Source organism: Condylura cristata, unplaced genomic scaffold (genome assembly GCF_000260355.1).
Source record: "Condylura cristata isolate star-nosed mole 26May11 unplaced genomic scaffold, ConCri1.0 scaffold00026, whole genome shotgun sequence".
NCBI classification, from domain to species: Eukaryota; Metazoa; Chordata; class Mammalia; order Eulipotyphla; family Talpidae; genus Condylura; species Condylura cristata.
The window spans coordinates 2,791,763-2,807,931 of record NW_004567127.1 but is presented as its reverse complement, the minus strand read 5'-3'; the positions used below and the strand labels follow the sequence as shown (position 1 = coordinate 2,807,931).

The following is a 16,169-nucleotide window of genomic DNA, read 5'->3' as shown; positions in this document are numbered from 1 at the left end:
GGTACCAAGTGGCCACACGAACACGGCCAGTTTAGAAAGACACACCGCGGGGCCAGGCCGGGTCCCCAGGAGGGGACTGATTGATGCTCTGTTTCTGGAGCTCAGCGAGCAAGGAGCAGAGGCGGGACCCACTTGCATCTCCTGGGACCCCAAGGGTTATCTCTGTGATGGCAATCGTTTTGTTGAGGTGATGAAAGGCATAGCTTTAGGGCAAAATGCTACTGCTCTTTACTTAATCCAGAGCTTATTGAAAATAATCGCTGTTACTGGGCTATGGTGATGGCACACGCAAGATATGGTGATGGCACACGCAAGATACGGGGATTACAACTGAGATGGGAAAAGGCACAAAATGATGTCAAAATAAACTATTCTATCATTTAAAAAATATAATCGCTGTTAATGTAATTTAGTGGGTGGTATCTCGGGCTAGAAACTAGGAGGCATACACGCTGATATTAACACTTGAGAGACTTATTTAGCTTGTACTTGTATTTTTATTTCTTCAAAAGGAGCTTTCAATTTTGCATAGTTTCCTTACATTACAAAAGCAACTTTCCTGGAGGTTTGAAAATTTGCAAAAAAAATAAGGTATGAGGATGGCCCTCCCTGGTGGCGCAGCGGGTTAAAGCACAGCACTGAGAATCTAAAGCCGCTTCCGCATGAGTTCGATCCCCGCCTGCCCCGGAGGTGACCACATGGCGTGGCAGACCTCTCCTGACCCACCCGCTGCTCCCCTCAGCAGTGTACTTCGTCGATCTGCCTGTTCTGCTCCCCACTCTGTCTCTGGTGAAGCCTCTCACCGCCCCTGAGCCTCTGGACTGTACCCCACTTCTGTATGCACAAATAAATAAATCTTTAAAAAAAATTAAAATTAAAATTAAAAAATTTTTTTTTAAATTTTTAAAAAAGTAAAAAAAAAAAAAAAAGGTATGGGAAAATAAGAACAGTTTTCCACATGAGCCAAATTCCCCTAGTGTGTTCACCAGGGTCGACTCTCTGGGTCATCACGAGTATGTGTCTGCATCTGCTCCTCAGCCTGGAATAGTCTGCGGCTTCTGCCAGCAGTTCCTGTGGCCTCACATCCTCTCCAGCTCGTTCCCAGCAGATTTACTTGTAGCTGATCTGGTGGATATGAGACAGACTCTCGTTACGGTTTAACTGCGTGTCTGTGATTGTGAGGGAAGTTGAGAAGTCATGGTTATTTGCTGTTTTTATTTCCTCTTGGGTAGTTGTTGAAGTCATTTGCATATTTTTCTAGGACTGAATTGTCTTTTTACTGGATTTAAGCATTTTTACATATACTGGACATGAACATGTCCATTCCAGGTGTGGCTAATATGGTCTTTCAGTGTGTGGGTATTTGTCTGCTTCATGTAATCTTTTGAGGAGATGTTCTGAATTTAATCAAATATGTCACTTTTTACTCTGGGCTTTTTTTGCCATAGAAGAAACCTGTCTATACCCTGAAGCCATGATGACATGTATGAAAGCATACATACATACAAAGCACATGTGTGTACACACTTCACATTTTCCCCTTCACGTCTAAATCTGTATCCACTTGGAGTTTTGTCTCTATGGTGTGAGACGGACAGTCGCCTCGTCCCAGTACATGGACACCAAACTGTACCAGCCCCAAGTACATTCTGTCCTGTTAATTCTGTGATCTATTTGTCTATATCTGTACCAGTCCTGCAAAACTGCCTTTTCAATAAGTCTGGCATAGCAAGTCTTTATACCTTTGGGAGTATCTTCCTCCTCCCTTGTTCATTACCTCAATACATTTTAGAATCACTTGTCAAGTTCCCAGAGAAGAGACATTCTGTTGGGGTTCGGGATTATATTGGCTGCTATCGACTGCTTTAGGGGAGCGCTACCATCTTAATCACACTATATCCTCTAATCCAGGAAACCATTTAACACACGAGACTCTAACTCATGTAAAATGTGTACTATAGTTAGTAAGACTATATTGTACACATTCAGGTTGTTAAAAGATTAATCTGTGAGGTGAGGGGTACGCTGGGGGTGCTTTCACAACGCACATCCTATTTCCATGATGTACACTTTTATATCGCGTGACTTTATCAGCCAATTGTATCTCAATAAAGCTGAAATAAAAAAAAGGAAAACGATGTTTACAACTTTTTGGCAATATGTTTAAAATATATTTATTCGCTCCTAGGGTGAATTTACTTTAGATATGTTAGTGGCTACCCAGGTTTTATCCCTCCCTTTCCCCAAGACCTCCAAATCCTCTCCATCGAGCTGTTTCCCTGTGTCTGCTTACTTTCCTCTCTACTCCTGAAACAACAGCCTACACTTGCAGGCTACATCCCAGCACCACTATCCAAACACTCGGGGGACCTGGAGGAGCCGAGGGTCTGACAATATGAAAAATAACCTCTGAGAGATCAAACATAATGCTGAAAACAAATATAATCCTACCGGCCACACTTTCCCCTAGTAAGCCTTCAGATGAGTAACCCCAAAGCATAGCTTAGAAGCAGTATTATTTTATTTTATTATAATAGTTTATTTTGACATCATATTGTGCCTTTTTGCATCTCAGCTGACTTCCCATCACCAAATCGCCCGTGTACCATCACCACAGTCCTGTGCACAAGCTCCCCCCACCCCACATTTTTTGATCCCATCTCCCCTCCACCCTGTACAATGTCTCTATAGTTGTTCATTATCATTATTATTATTTTCTCCCTTGGTCCTTTATGTTCCTGCTATGAGTGAAGCCATCCGGTAATTTTCTTTTTCTTTCTGGCTTATTTCACTAAGTGTGATCCCTAGAAGCTGTATTCTTAAAAGTTCTGGAGTTGAGAGAGAGAGAGAGAGCAAGAGGAAGAGAATAAAGTATTTACCAGGGAGGCTTCCTGAGCCCCGCTGGGGCCCTAACAGCGCTCTGGGCTCTGATAGGGGATAGCCCAGGAGCTCTCAGTGAGGTGAAAAATGATGAATGTGCCTTAGGAGCTGACAAAGAGAAAGCAAAGTAGAATAAAACAGCTCTGAACTTAGTAAATGGAAGAGCAAAAAAAAAAAAAAAAAACAAACACCACGTAGAAATCCCTGACCTGGGATGAAGAAGGGCCATTTATGTCATCGAAAGGATTACCAAGACGAGGAATATCAAGCTTAAAAAAAAAAAAAAAGATTGTTAATATTTCCACATAAATTCCTCCCTGGTCAAGCTACGGAATCATTCCCCAGGAGAAATGGAGAGGCTAATTCTTGAGAAAACTGGAAGAGAAAAGCACTGGAGGACACTCTGTGGGAAAAAGACCAGAGGGATGGGGCAGACATGACCTAATACCTCTTTTCCCCCCGGTTCTGTGATTCTACACATCCAGGCACAAGGATGATGTTATCAAGAAGTAAGAGCAACAAGAAATGTTTTGTCCAATTTTCAAAAAGCTATTAAGAATAATATAGCCCTGAACGAGAACTGGATTCCTGGTCTTAAAAATATACAGAGAGCCTGCTGCTCTTTGCGAGTGTTTCCGTTCCGTCTGTGCCCCCGCGAGAGCAGCAGGCGGCCGGCGGCGTGGCCGGGGAGACACGCCTGGCACCGTGAAGTCACGGGGCTGGAATGTGGCGTTCAGGGGGTGGGCGGGTGGGGGTTCTGTGTTCAAAAGCCCTGGCGCTGGAGGAGAGTGCAAATGAAAGGCACCAGGGCTTGCCAGGGCTCAGGAGGCAAACCACAAAGAAAATAGCTGCACTGCGGGCCCACAGGCCTCACGGGAGTCTCCGTGTCAAGCCAGCGTGGCACCCAAGTGCGGAGAGAGGAAAGAAGCATTTGGCAAATATTTCTTCCTTTTGATTTCAGGTGCATTTTCTTAAAACAAATGCCACTTCCAATCAATACATCCATTGGCTCATTTTTTAATGGAATCAGCCTTCCTAACCGGAGCTTCAGCCCTGGGATTTGGTATATTCCAGAAGAGAGGCTTCATGTCTGCATGCCAGGAAGACCAGATGTGCCCATGTGAGAGATGCCACTAAAACTACCCTTATCCTGAGGAACTGCGTACGTGCAAAATTCATCAGCATCTGCATTTTAACTACTGCTGGTGAAAGCGACTGAAAAACCCCAAGTTGCTACTTATATAGTAAAAGGTCGTTGGCCTGACTACTAAAGAGAACTTCTGTCTTTAATCCTAAGTGAACAAGATGCTGGATAAAGGGCCTCCCTGGTGGCCTAGGGGTTAAGTCTCAGTGCTATTACCCATAAGGCCTGAGTTCCATCCCCAGCCAGGGAGTGACCCACAGGGTTCAGCAGACCTCTCCTGGCCCCTGTTGCTCCCCTCAGCAGTGGATTTCAGTAGATCTGCCTGTTCTGCTCCCCACTCTGTCTCTTGTTGAGTCCTCTTAGCCCCTTCCCTGCCCCCCCCCCGCCTTATTTTGCAGTTATTCTCTGCAAAATAAGTAAATAAAATCTGTAAAGACACTGGAAAAAGGCTGTTCACTTTTAAGCACTGTCAACTTCGGCAAAGTGGCGGGAACCAACCATTCCAGTGAAAGCTCTCGAGACCACTGCTGAGTCCGTGCATTCGTCACACCCACTTCAAGCACAGTCAGAGGTAGACCAGCTACTCGGCTGGAGAACCATGACGTCTACCGGCTCACGAATGGCAGCCCTCACAGAGGTGACTAAAGAAAAAGTAATCAACGATGTTCACAATTAACGGGGTGAGAATTTCTGCCCTACTCACTCTTTACTCATACGTACATAAAAAATACAGCTTGAGACTCTCACCCCGCAGCTTCCTGTGAGTGCTAATCAATTCTACTGTCTATGTCAGCCTACCGTTACAACCCAAGGGCCCTGGAATGCCTCGTCAACATTTTCGTGAAATGCCTCTTACCAAGGAGTGACAGAGTGGTGGGGGGAGATGAGGGGGCCTACTGAAACCTACTGCTTAGGAGGGCGGGGACAGGAGAGGTCTGCTGCGCCCTGGGGGGTCACTCCCTGGCCAGCAGGGCATCTATCTCGTGCTGCAGAGGCTGCCCGTAGTGCTCAGGCTTAACCCCTTGCACCACCAGGGGGGGGGGGACAGGAGAGGTCTGCTGCGCCCTGGGGGGTCACTCCCTGGCCAGCAGGGCATCTATCTCGTGCTGCAGAGGCTGCCCGTAGTGCTCAGGCTTAACCCCTTGCACCACCAGGGAGGCCCTGGGCTTATATTCTTCAAGTCTGTCTTTTCTGTTTTTTCTTTCTTTCATGCCAAACAGCAGCTCAGTGAATGCCCCCCAGACACACAGAACTGAAGAATGTAAAATAAAGCTCCCAGAAAAGTTTGTGCAGTCACCTCAAGCTGCCTTTGCTACTTTTAACTAACTGCAAGGGTTATATGTGAGCAGAGAATAAATTGGCAAGCCCCTTTCGTTTTTATTGGAAATGGGATTAAGATGAAAGTAACATATTATCTCAACAACATATAAATAATGATCACATGATATGCAGTGAGAAATTCTTTTAATTCCCAGTGATAACATAGTTTGCGATACCAGTATCAGCAAAGGTCAAATTCTTGATAGAAATATCGTAACCACTGCTGCCTCATTTATTTTTATAGGGTATGGAAGAGTCAGCACAGGCAAGCGCTCAAGACATACTAAACATTTTAAGTCAGAGAGTGATCTGAAAAGCTTAGTAAGACTGGATTTCCCTCATAAGAAAACGCCAACAGCGATCTTGCCTTGTTAGAGAGATTGCCCCGAACTGATCGTTCTCACTGGTGGACGATTAAGCCTGATCTGGCCTGGTCACTTCCTCACAGCTCACACATCTGCCTCCATGGTCTGTCTGAGGCCTTGTCCCGGGTGGACTGTCCACCATCACTCACCCTTTTGCTAACAACTGAGAGGTTTCAATACTCACAACAAAATCCTGGAACTGTTGCTAAATGTGAGGCTTTGCCTACACTGTTGTAAAAACACACCCCTCTGGGGGCCTCCCTGGTGGCGCAGCGGGTGAAAGCACAGCGCTAGGAAGCTAAAGCCACTTCAGCGTGAGTTTGATTCCTGGCCAAGGAGGTGACCCACAGGGCGCGGCAGACCTCCCCTGACCTGTTCGCTGCTCCCCTCAGCAGTGTGCTTCATCGATCTGCCTTCGTACTCCCTGTTCTGTCTCTGTGAATCCTCTCATCACCTCTGCACCTCTGGCCTGTACCCCAATTCTATATGCATAAATAAACAAATCTTTAAAAAAACAAAACAACAACACTCCTTTTCAAATGGAATAGTCCTAGTAAAGTGCCCCATCTGCAAAGCCCAGTGCAGAGCTTGGTGGGGGCAGCTGACGGCAGATTTCTCCAGGGCCCAGCTCTCCTGTGCCCCCAACCCCCAACCTCTGAGGGGCTTTCTAGGGCACAGGCTTGAAAACCAGGGGATTCCAGACTATTTTAAAGTATTCTTATTTTGTTGACAATTAAATTTTTTTTTTCCTTCAAGGTATAGGAAATAGAAGGGAGAAGAAAGTTCTTAATGGAGAGAGGCTGGGATTAAACAGCAAATATCGCATGTGCTGGTTTGCGCTCTGGGTAACTCGTCTCGTTTCCTCCTCTGGGTTGAGGCACAACTTCATGTGGCAGGTAACCCGCCGCCAGGCCTCCTCCCTCGGGCTCCACAAGGAGCCCACCCACTAATCCCGCGCAGACCCTTCCTCTCTGCACCCAGATTTTCATCACCCTAAACGCTCATCCCTTGGCCGAAGCCCCAACAATGTCTCTCTGGTGCAGAACCTCTTAAGCACACCTCCCTGCCTCACGCTCTCGGTCTCTCAACCTCTCTCCCTCCCTCCCAGCCCTCAGGCAGAACAGATCCCTTCATTATTCCACCTATCACACACTGCAAACCTGGTAAATATTTTCTTATTTGCTTAGTCAGTATTTTTCCTCCCTGAGGATGAGCCTGCCCAGGCGGGGCTGTCTTTCATGTTTATAGCCCCTGCACACAGCAGAGCCAGGTACAGGGTGACCATCTAATAAATGCGGTGGAATGAATGACTAAGCTCCTCACCACTCCCCCGGCAGCCCCAGGCTTCTGCTCCAAATGTAAAGGGCAAAGTAACTATAAACAAAATGAACCAAATGTTCCAGTTGTGCGCAGTTCCTAAACAAGCTATGTTCTAAGAGTTTGCTTGAAACTTAGTTTTCTGAAACGCAGTTTCAATCCTCTACATGGTAGTTAAGCCCCTGGCCGGCGGCCGCTGCAGCCTCCCTGGGCCTGCAGGATTCCTGACAAATGCTTTCGCTAGGGCCATTCCGCCACAGACCTAAATGCCATTCATAAAATTGTTTCTGTGGGCAAATCCAAGTTCCATTTTGGGAGAGCGGAAACCTACCCAGTGGTGCCCAGGCCCCGCAGCAGCGAAGGCTTCAATCTGGATGAAAGGGGAAGCTGTGGGCTGTGTGTGGGCCGGGTAGACACAGTACCGGCTGTGTCACCGCCGAGAGGTGGGGTCCCTGCCCGGCTGCCCTCCGCGAGGGGTTTTCCTGACACCCTTCCTCGGTGTGGATGAGTCTGGTCACCACAGCTTGAGAACTTGTCAGAAACGCAACTCCCGGGTCCCACCGGACCGACTGACTGAGAAGGCTCAAGGGTGGGCTTGTCCCAGAAGAAACGAGTCACACATCCCCCCAGAACAGGCCTTCCAGGGGCTGGTGGGCGTTTCTGAACGTTTCACGTTCGAGAAGGATTTCTGGACCCCGTGCCCTTAAAATCTCGCCCTTCCTCAAGCGAGCTACAGATGAGAACGAAGCAAGAAAAGGAGACGACATCTCCCAAGCCAACGGATTTCCATCCTGGCAGCTGGTGATCACCTGGGAGCTTTAAATAAACACGATGCCCAGGCCCCATCTGCAGAGATTCTGACTTAATCAGTTTGGGGTTTGGCGTGAGCACTGGGTTTTTTAACAGCTCCCCAGGTGACTCTGGTGAGAGGCCGAGACCCGAGTCAGAAGACCAGAGCCCGAGCCAACTGCACCATGTTGCTCTCCAGTGGCCAGTCTGCTAGGGAGCCGCAGTATGAGCACACGCACCGCACACAGACCAGAAAACGTGCGGAACGCAGTTCACTTGCTTATCATTTGCCATGCAAGGCAACCAAATCCTTGGGACATTTACTGATGCGTGGACGGAGCCTCTTCTGGCTCCAGGAAGTTCTGATATCACATCTGGCAGCCAGCGAGGTCAGCAGATGAGGAAGGCGGGGTCATGACATCATCTACGGCGGTGAGGGGGGACTCTGGGACAACAGGCACACGCCTGCCCCCTCACACCCCCCCGCCCTGGGCAGACTTCCTTGCAAACGTCTGGTCTGTAAGTCCTCATGGTTCAGGGGCGCTGCAAGAACCGGAGCCTGAACTTCACCAAGAAAAAAAGAAAACCACTAAGAAGGTTCTGGCAGCAGAATTGTACTGAACAGAAAACAGACTTAGCCCAGCAAGAATGCTTTTTTCCTTTTTAATTATTTATTTGCTTATTTTTAAGTGGCATTTATTGATGCGTATAAGAACTGGGGTACAGACCAGAGGTGCTGGGATTCACCAGCGACAGAGCTGGGGGGCAGAACAGGCCGATTGATAAAGTACACTTTTGAGGGGAGCACTGGGGCGACAGGAGAGGTCTGCTGAGCCATATGGGTCACTCCCTGGCTGGGGATGGAACTCGTGCTGCGGACAGCTTCGTATTGTTGTGGCTTAACCCAGGGTGCACCGCCCTCTTAACCCAGGGTGCGTAGCCAGGGAGGGCCTTTATTATTTATTTTTGACTGAGGTAATATTGGGGAACCCCCACTAGGTATCATAGTGCAGCCACCACCACCTCATCCAGATGCCATCATCCTTCCCTCTTTGTTCTTGCCCCCCCACCCTTGGCCCCTTGGTCTTTCGGTTCTGTAGCCAGCTATCAAGGGTTAGTTTCGCAGCTTGTCTTTATAATGTAGTTGCCTTATAGGCCACCTATTAGAGATACCCTCTAGTATTAATCTCTCGCCTTCTGACTTATTCTGCTTAGCATCATCCCTCCCAGCTCCACCCATATTTCTTCAAAAATGGCACGAGTTTGTCCTTTTTAACGGCTAAGTGGTATTCCACTGTATAGACACCACATCTGCTTGGACCACTCATCTCTTCTTAGGTTGTTTCCCTATCTTGGCATTGTAAACAGAGCTTCAGTAAACAGGAGGGCAGGTTTCCCTTCGCCCTAGTGTCTTTGTGTTCTTTGGGTAGATTCCTAGGAGTGAAATTGTTGGGTCTTATGGTAGATGCATAGTGGCAAAGTCTTGAGCATCTCTATCTTTTGACCTAATCATTCAAGGTAGAAATCTGTCCTACAGAAATCCTCCAGCAAGAATGTAGGCTACCCAGTACTGTGTGACTATTTAACAGCAAAAGAACTAGGAGCAACTACATGTCAAGCAGGAGGGGAATAGTAACTAAACAACAGCTTCATTTTTATGCAGAGAAATTCCATGGGACAGGTAAGAATGAAAGCACTAACGGTTCACCCAGAGTGGAGGTAGAGGAGCCCATCTGAGAGGCAGGTCCGGCTCCCGCTCCGCTGTGCACTGAGCTTCTCTGAGGGTCACAGATGCTCCCCGTTAAAAGACGAGAGCACTAATGGCCCCACAGGCCTGAGAACGAGACTTAGCAGACAGTGGTTTTCTAGAAATATTTATTAAAATAAATTCTGCTCCAGGAAGAAGGCTACACTTTAACTCATCAGCAGTTACCCCAATAAGGGGAGGGGGGTAAGAATTTCCTTTTTGACATTTTGAGTTAATTTTAAAAAATAATATAATCGTTTAATTTTTTATAAGGGTACAAACACTTTCTGTAGCCACGTTTTAAAAATATACCTAGTTTATATCAACCAACATGTATGTCTAAGAGTCTCATATTGACATGTCAGTTCTTAGCATTTTCATTGCAGACAATTGGAAATGAAGACAGATGAATGACGTATGAAGCTCTCATACAAAGTTATATGTTAAGAGGAAACGGGAATGAAAATAAAGTGCAACAGGGAGAGCGTGGGTTCGGGGATCAGGGCATCCCCTCGTTTATTTAACAACTTATTTAATGTCTCGGAACCTGAGATTTTACTACTCTTAACAATGAGGTCGTTAACAACCATTAACATCTGTGGAGTGTCTGCTACGGCAAACAGCAAACAGCAAACAGCCTGAGCCACATCATTTCACCAACCTCACATAAAGCCCGGAGAGGCAGGCAGTGATTGAAAAATTAAGAAACGGAGTCACAAAGGGGGCCGGAGCAGAGTAACGGGTGGGGCTGGGACCCGGTGAGCCTGGGACCCGGGGGCAGGGGGGGGCATGGCGGGGAGGGGGCCAGGAGGCTGCAGCCAGGCACTCAAGGAATCCTCCTCTGTGCACCTCTGACCGGCAAACGCGCTCCCTTCGGCATGCACCCCGTCTGTGTCGGTGCTGCCAGGAGCTCTGAGGGGCTCTAGCAGTGGCCACAGGGGCGGTGACCGCCCGACGAGCGAGCGCGGCGGTGCCCGGGCAGGTGATGGGACAGTGGTTCTCATTCATGTGGGCAGCCGCTTCTGGCCTAATTCTAAACACAGGTGGTGCGAGAGACGGCCAGCAGGAAGGGGAAGGGCCGCCGCTGACATGTGGGCCGGGAAGATTGATGGCTTCCCCGGCTCTGTCCCCAGTGCGTCGGGGCTGGGGGGCCGGGAGGGCCGGCACGCGGGAGCCGCGGTGCCCGGGACAGTAACACACACACGGTGCAGTGTCTCCCGCGCCGCAACCTGATTAATGAGACTGAAATGACACAGAAAACGGCCCGTGCTTCAGGGCGGGAACTCACAGGCTTTGCTTTCTTTAATGATTTCAACAAAAGCAGTTCCCATAAAGTGCTGGGCTGGAAGCGAAATACCCCGTGGTTAGAGCCAGGCGGGATGTAGCTGGTGGAATGCAGGGGGAAGAGGGGGAGCAGGGGGCGTTTGTAAGGATGTGTGTTCCTTAGGACGCCAGGGGTGCAAATTCCCAGGAATTCCTCTCCTGTGCAACCTGGTGGAAAAACTGGCAGAGTTTCGGGTAAGGTGGCTATGACCTACCTCGTGGAATATGTAGAGGCCACCGGAATACAACAGCACCAAGAATTTTGCCCTGTTAAAAGCACTCATGCTTTTTACGGTGGGAGATAGTGTTACCTGCTACTCTTTCAAGTTTTACTGCAGCTGCATAAAGTATATGAAAACAGCGTTTTTTCTGGTTTTGAGGAAAACATGGATTTTCACAGGACATGGTATTTGTACTTACACCAACTATCTCTTGGACATGTCCATTTATTTCCTATCAGCTACTCTTCCCACTTAAAACTATATTAGACACAAAGCCACTGCCTCAGCCTTCCAGTCACCGCTCCCCCTCAGTTCTGCCTGGTGACACACGCCCCCATTCAGTCTCCCAGTCTTAAGAGTTGCTCCTGATTTTGTTTTCCTTCACCAGATCCTGTGGGTTAAAATCCTGGCTTTTCCAGTTACGAAAAAAGGTGTGATGCTTGGCAAGAATTTGTGCCTCAATTCCCTCATCTGAAATTAAAAGTTTAATAACGCTATCTTGTAGGGTTACAACAAGGATTAAATCCATTTACACATTAAAAAGTGCTTAGAATTGTGGCACAGAAAGCATGTTCAATAAATATTAGTATATTGTTGATTTTAAATGTTCTAATCACACACAGAAAGACTAAACAGAAGAGGTGATGACTGTGTCAACTATTCTTGTGGTGGTAATCCTTGACAATATAGATGGATAAGAAATCATCATGTAATTCATCTTAAACATATGCAGTGTTTCACATCAATGATAGCTCCATCAAGCTAGAAAAAAAATACCAACGATTACTATTACTACCAACATTGACTTAATTACTAAACCATGACCAAATGCCCCAAGACAGACGAATGGATCCCCAAAGTTGTGGTGTATTTACACAATGGAATATTATTCAGCAATCAAAAATGCAAACACATGCCACCTGTGGTGATATGGATGGAGTTAGAAGGAGTACGCTGGCTCAAATAAGTCAGAAGGATAAAGTAAGTATCAGATGGCTTCACTTATAAGGAAATTAGAAAAAGCAAAGTCAAGAAAAAGACAAAACAAGTAAACTGACAACAGAGCTGATGCATACAGCACGGAAGAGGTGGAAGATATCTAAACAGGGAAGGGCAGAATGCAAGGGAGTATGGTGGTGGTTCCTGAGAACTATGGGGGCTACACGAGGGGAGAAATCAAATACTGTGCAAAAATGAGCATGATCTAAGAAAGTAAAAGTAAATTAATTTTTAAAAAATTACTAAAAAACAAATACTAAATCATCTGGGATATTATTCAACACAGTCTCACGTCTTCATCTCCATCAACATACTCTAAGGTCCAGTCAGCTAACATGTACTGTTTTAATGCCTTCTATCTTACTTTTTGCAGCCTCCATTTTACCACCTGAACATAAAATTACAAATCTTCTTGCTTCTTCCTTTCCTACACGATCAATTACGAATGCCTTAATTTAATATATAAACTTTATAATTACACACATTCAGATTACTTAGAATAGGGGCAAGCATCCCCATGCATGAACTAGAATTAAGCAGGAGAGAAGTCCTAGCAGAAATTTGAGGTTAATATTTTAAATTTAAAAACATGCTATTTTTCATGAATCACGATAGCACTAGATTCAACATCATTAACACAGTTAAGACCACAAGAGCAATCTTTAAGATCAATATTTTAAAGCCCCAAACACAAAAATACATATTTGCAAAACAACTGACACGCTTCCATATTGCATCGGTAGCATCTCCTTGCTTGGTGTGACAGGCTGAATAGCAAAATTCATGTCCTCCTGGAAACTCAGAATGTGACTCTATCTGGAAACAGGACTTTAAAGATGTAATGTCCCTGGGGTCATTAATGAGGTCCTGTGGGATTTAGAGTGGCGCTGGAGTGGGGTACAATGGACTATGGTGATGAACTGTGGATATTTGGGGGGCTGGTATCATAGTAACACCTAAAGGGGGAGAGCCAATACTTCCGAAACAAACAAGTATGTAAACCAGTGTTACCGCAATTAAAAAAAAAAAGGAGAAGGCTTTGTGACAGTGGAAGCAGAGATTTGAGTGCACAATCAGAAGCTAGAACTAGTCAAGGAAGTTGCTTATTTCTTTTGGAGAGCCCGGCCCTCTGGCAACTTGATTTTAGGCTCCTAGGCACTGGAATTGTGAGAGCATAAATTTCCATGGTTGTAAGCCATCTTACACTGTATGGCAGCCTTCGGGAGATAAATAACACACTTGGCTAGCGCAGGGAGTTGATACAATGGCCCTGGAAGCATCTGTAAGCTGCCAGGTCACCAAGTTTCTCCTCCAGAGTTGCACTGGCCTGTGCTGGGGCAAGGTGGAGCGGGTTACTAGCTTTCTGCATTGGTTATGAGTGGCAAACCACAAGCATGCATAGGTAGTGGTGCTGAGATGCAGGAAGCGGTTATTAGGTAGACCTGTCAAATCAACAGCCAAGATGAGCTAAGAAGTGTTTCATAGATGAAACTGCTGCTACTTTGTTTTACTTTGTACATCAAAGTACTAGGTTTAGGTTTGCAATGACTCCAGAAAATTATCATGCTTTGTTCCACAGACACCTTCCACGGAAATGGCAGTTCTGAAATTTTCACTATGCGATAATCCCTCAGAAAAATGTAAAAGTAAATTTAGCAAATACTATTTGCTTTGGTTAAAAAAAATCGTGTGTCATTTTCCCAATGAAATAAGGCATGCCCTACTGAATTGCTATGATCTACTGTCCTCTGAAGGCATTTTTTTTTATCCCTTTGAAACTTTAAGAACATTTTTTGGACATAATAATTCCAGTCCTAAAGGCTTTGAAACACAGGTTCTCTTCAATAACAAATAGTAAACTATGTCTTTTATTTTTAAAAACCAAGTAAAAACGCCTACATTTTTTTCCTTAAAATCGTTAGCAATAATTTTTATAATGCTTTGATGTAAAAATTAAACATGGGAGTGGGGCGAGAAAGAGTCATATTGAGCCCAGGATCAGCCAATCACTCATTCATATCCCTGCTGTGCTTGAGAGATTCTTTGGGAGCTCAGGCTTTCAGTCCACAAGCTGGGAACAAACTCCCCAACACCCCTTTGACACCCGTGAGACTTCCTGCCTGTTACATCTTGGGGTCTCTTAGCCAAGTTATGAGAAGACTGGCAGCCTGTATTAGCAGAGGGTGCTGTCAGAGAAGGTCCAGACCTTGGACATTTCAAAGCTTTGGATTCCTCACACTTACTAAGAAACCTCAGAATATTGCACAATTGAATGCTGATCAACAGTTCATTTCCTAAAACTCTACCACCACGTACCATTTCTCTTCACACTTAGTGCAAAGTCATGGTTCTGGTCTGTATTCACTTGTGTGCACATGCACACACACACACACAAACAGCTCCATATTCCTTAAGCAGGTGAACCATTGTGCCTAATACATTTTAAAAAATCAAAATTACCTCTTTCATTATGATAGCCTTCCTTTCCTGGTTGTTTTCATGCATCCACCTAATTCATTCTGTTAAGTTGCCTCATCAAATAGTGTTGACTCAGCAAAAGAAACACTTATTTAAGTGAATGCAACTGTTTCTGATGACAGATTTTTCATTTGGAATCTGTGCATTCAATCCTAGACAGACTGTAGATGTATAAGCAAAGTAATTATTCTTTTTTATTTTACCTTGATTTCCCCCAATTCTAAAACCCTACTTTTTAAAAGCCTACTTTTATTTACCTGTGAATACTAATCACGTCCCTTTTGCTGTGAATTCAAGTTTTTGATACTTGATTTTTTTTCTACACATTTTCCACATTTTCATTTCTACTTTTAATATTTGTATAGGGGTATTCTATTTTTGTAGATATACTTCGAGTGAAAATGAGAACTTTTTTCTACATACTTTACACATTTTTATTTCCACTTTTATTATTTATGTTTTTGTAAACATGCTTGAGTGGAAAATGATAATTTTCAACACCTTCACCACAAAATCTGCACTCACACTCAAAAATCTAAATGACTGCAAATGCAATTTATTTTGGTGGTTTTCGGATTCCTCTCTCCAAGTGGAAATTTTCTATGTTGTGCATAGTTCTGTGATTAACTCTTAGTGGGTGGAATAATTAGCATCAACAATAGAACAAGACTAACACCACGGTTTGAAAGTGTTTCTTGAAACACTACTTTTCATCAACTTGGATGACAGGTGTCTGTAGACCAAACAATTCTAATGCTAAAATACTTGCTACCACAATGTTGCAAGTGAAACTACTTGTGGAAATGAGTGAACTCTTGGACATTTATGTGAAAAGTAACACTGACTTTTGTTTTGATTTCTATACCAAACAATCACAGTGGCAGAGAAAGTAACTGCAAATGCCTGTGTCTAAACCATCAAACGGTGAGGAAGGAGAAACACAACCAAGTGGAACAGAGCTGATCTGCTTAAACAGACAAAGCCCCAACCCCGTAAACCTCATCAGTTGCACTAAAGTGACTGTTTATTTTCTATCATTATGAGAATCACAAAACAAAATATTGTTGCAAAAAAAATGCTGCAATGATCTATCAAATGATTTAGTAGAAAAGTAAATTGCACGTTTTGACGTTCCAGTGCTTGTCTCTCTTTCTCTGGCCCCTTCCCTGACTGCTGAGTTAATAAGGCCCACAGCCATTCTTTCAGCCTTTTCCCAGCACTCCAACTCGTGAATTGCACACACTTGTCTTAGTTCCATGAGGAAATTAAACTCTTTCGAAACTCCAACCTTTGCATATTCAGTTCTCTCTGCCTTTCTCCACCTGACAAATTTCAATTGATCTTTTAAGACGCAGTTCAGATGTCACATTTGTAAAGTCACCTCAACTTCCCAAGGCTCAGCGAGTGGCTGGCTCCCTGTAAGCACCTCTAATGCTCTGCTCTCCCTCTGTGATAGCACGTGGCTGCACTGTAATTCAGTTTTCCTACAAGACCACCACCCTCACCAGCCGGCGAAATTCTCAAGAGCAAAAGACTGTGTTTTCATTTCAAACATCAGCTGGTGGAAGTCGCATTCAGTGGAAGTC

The 16,169-nt window shown here is 45.2% G+C and overlaps 1 protein-coding gene across 1 annotated transcript in view; it reads right to left on the bottom strand.

Annotated features, from left to right (window-relative positions):
• Nucleotides 1-16,169, bottom strand: part of WARS2 (tryptophanyl tRNA synthetase 2, mitochondrial) — a 57,190-nt gene that overhangs the window by 29,430 nt on the left and 11,591 nt on the right. The gene's annotated exons all lie outside the window — the stretch shown is intronic.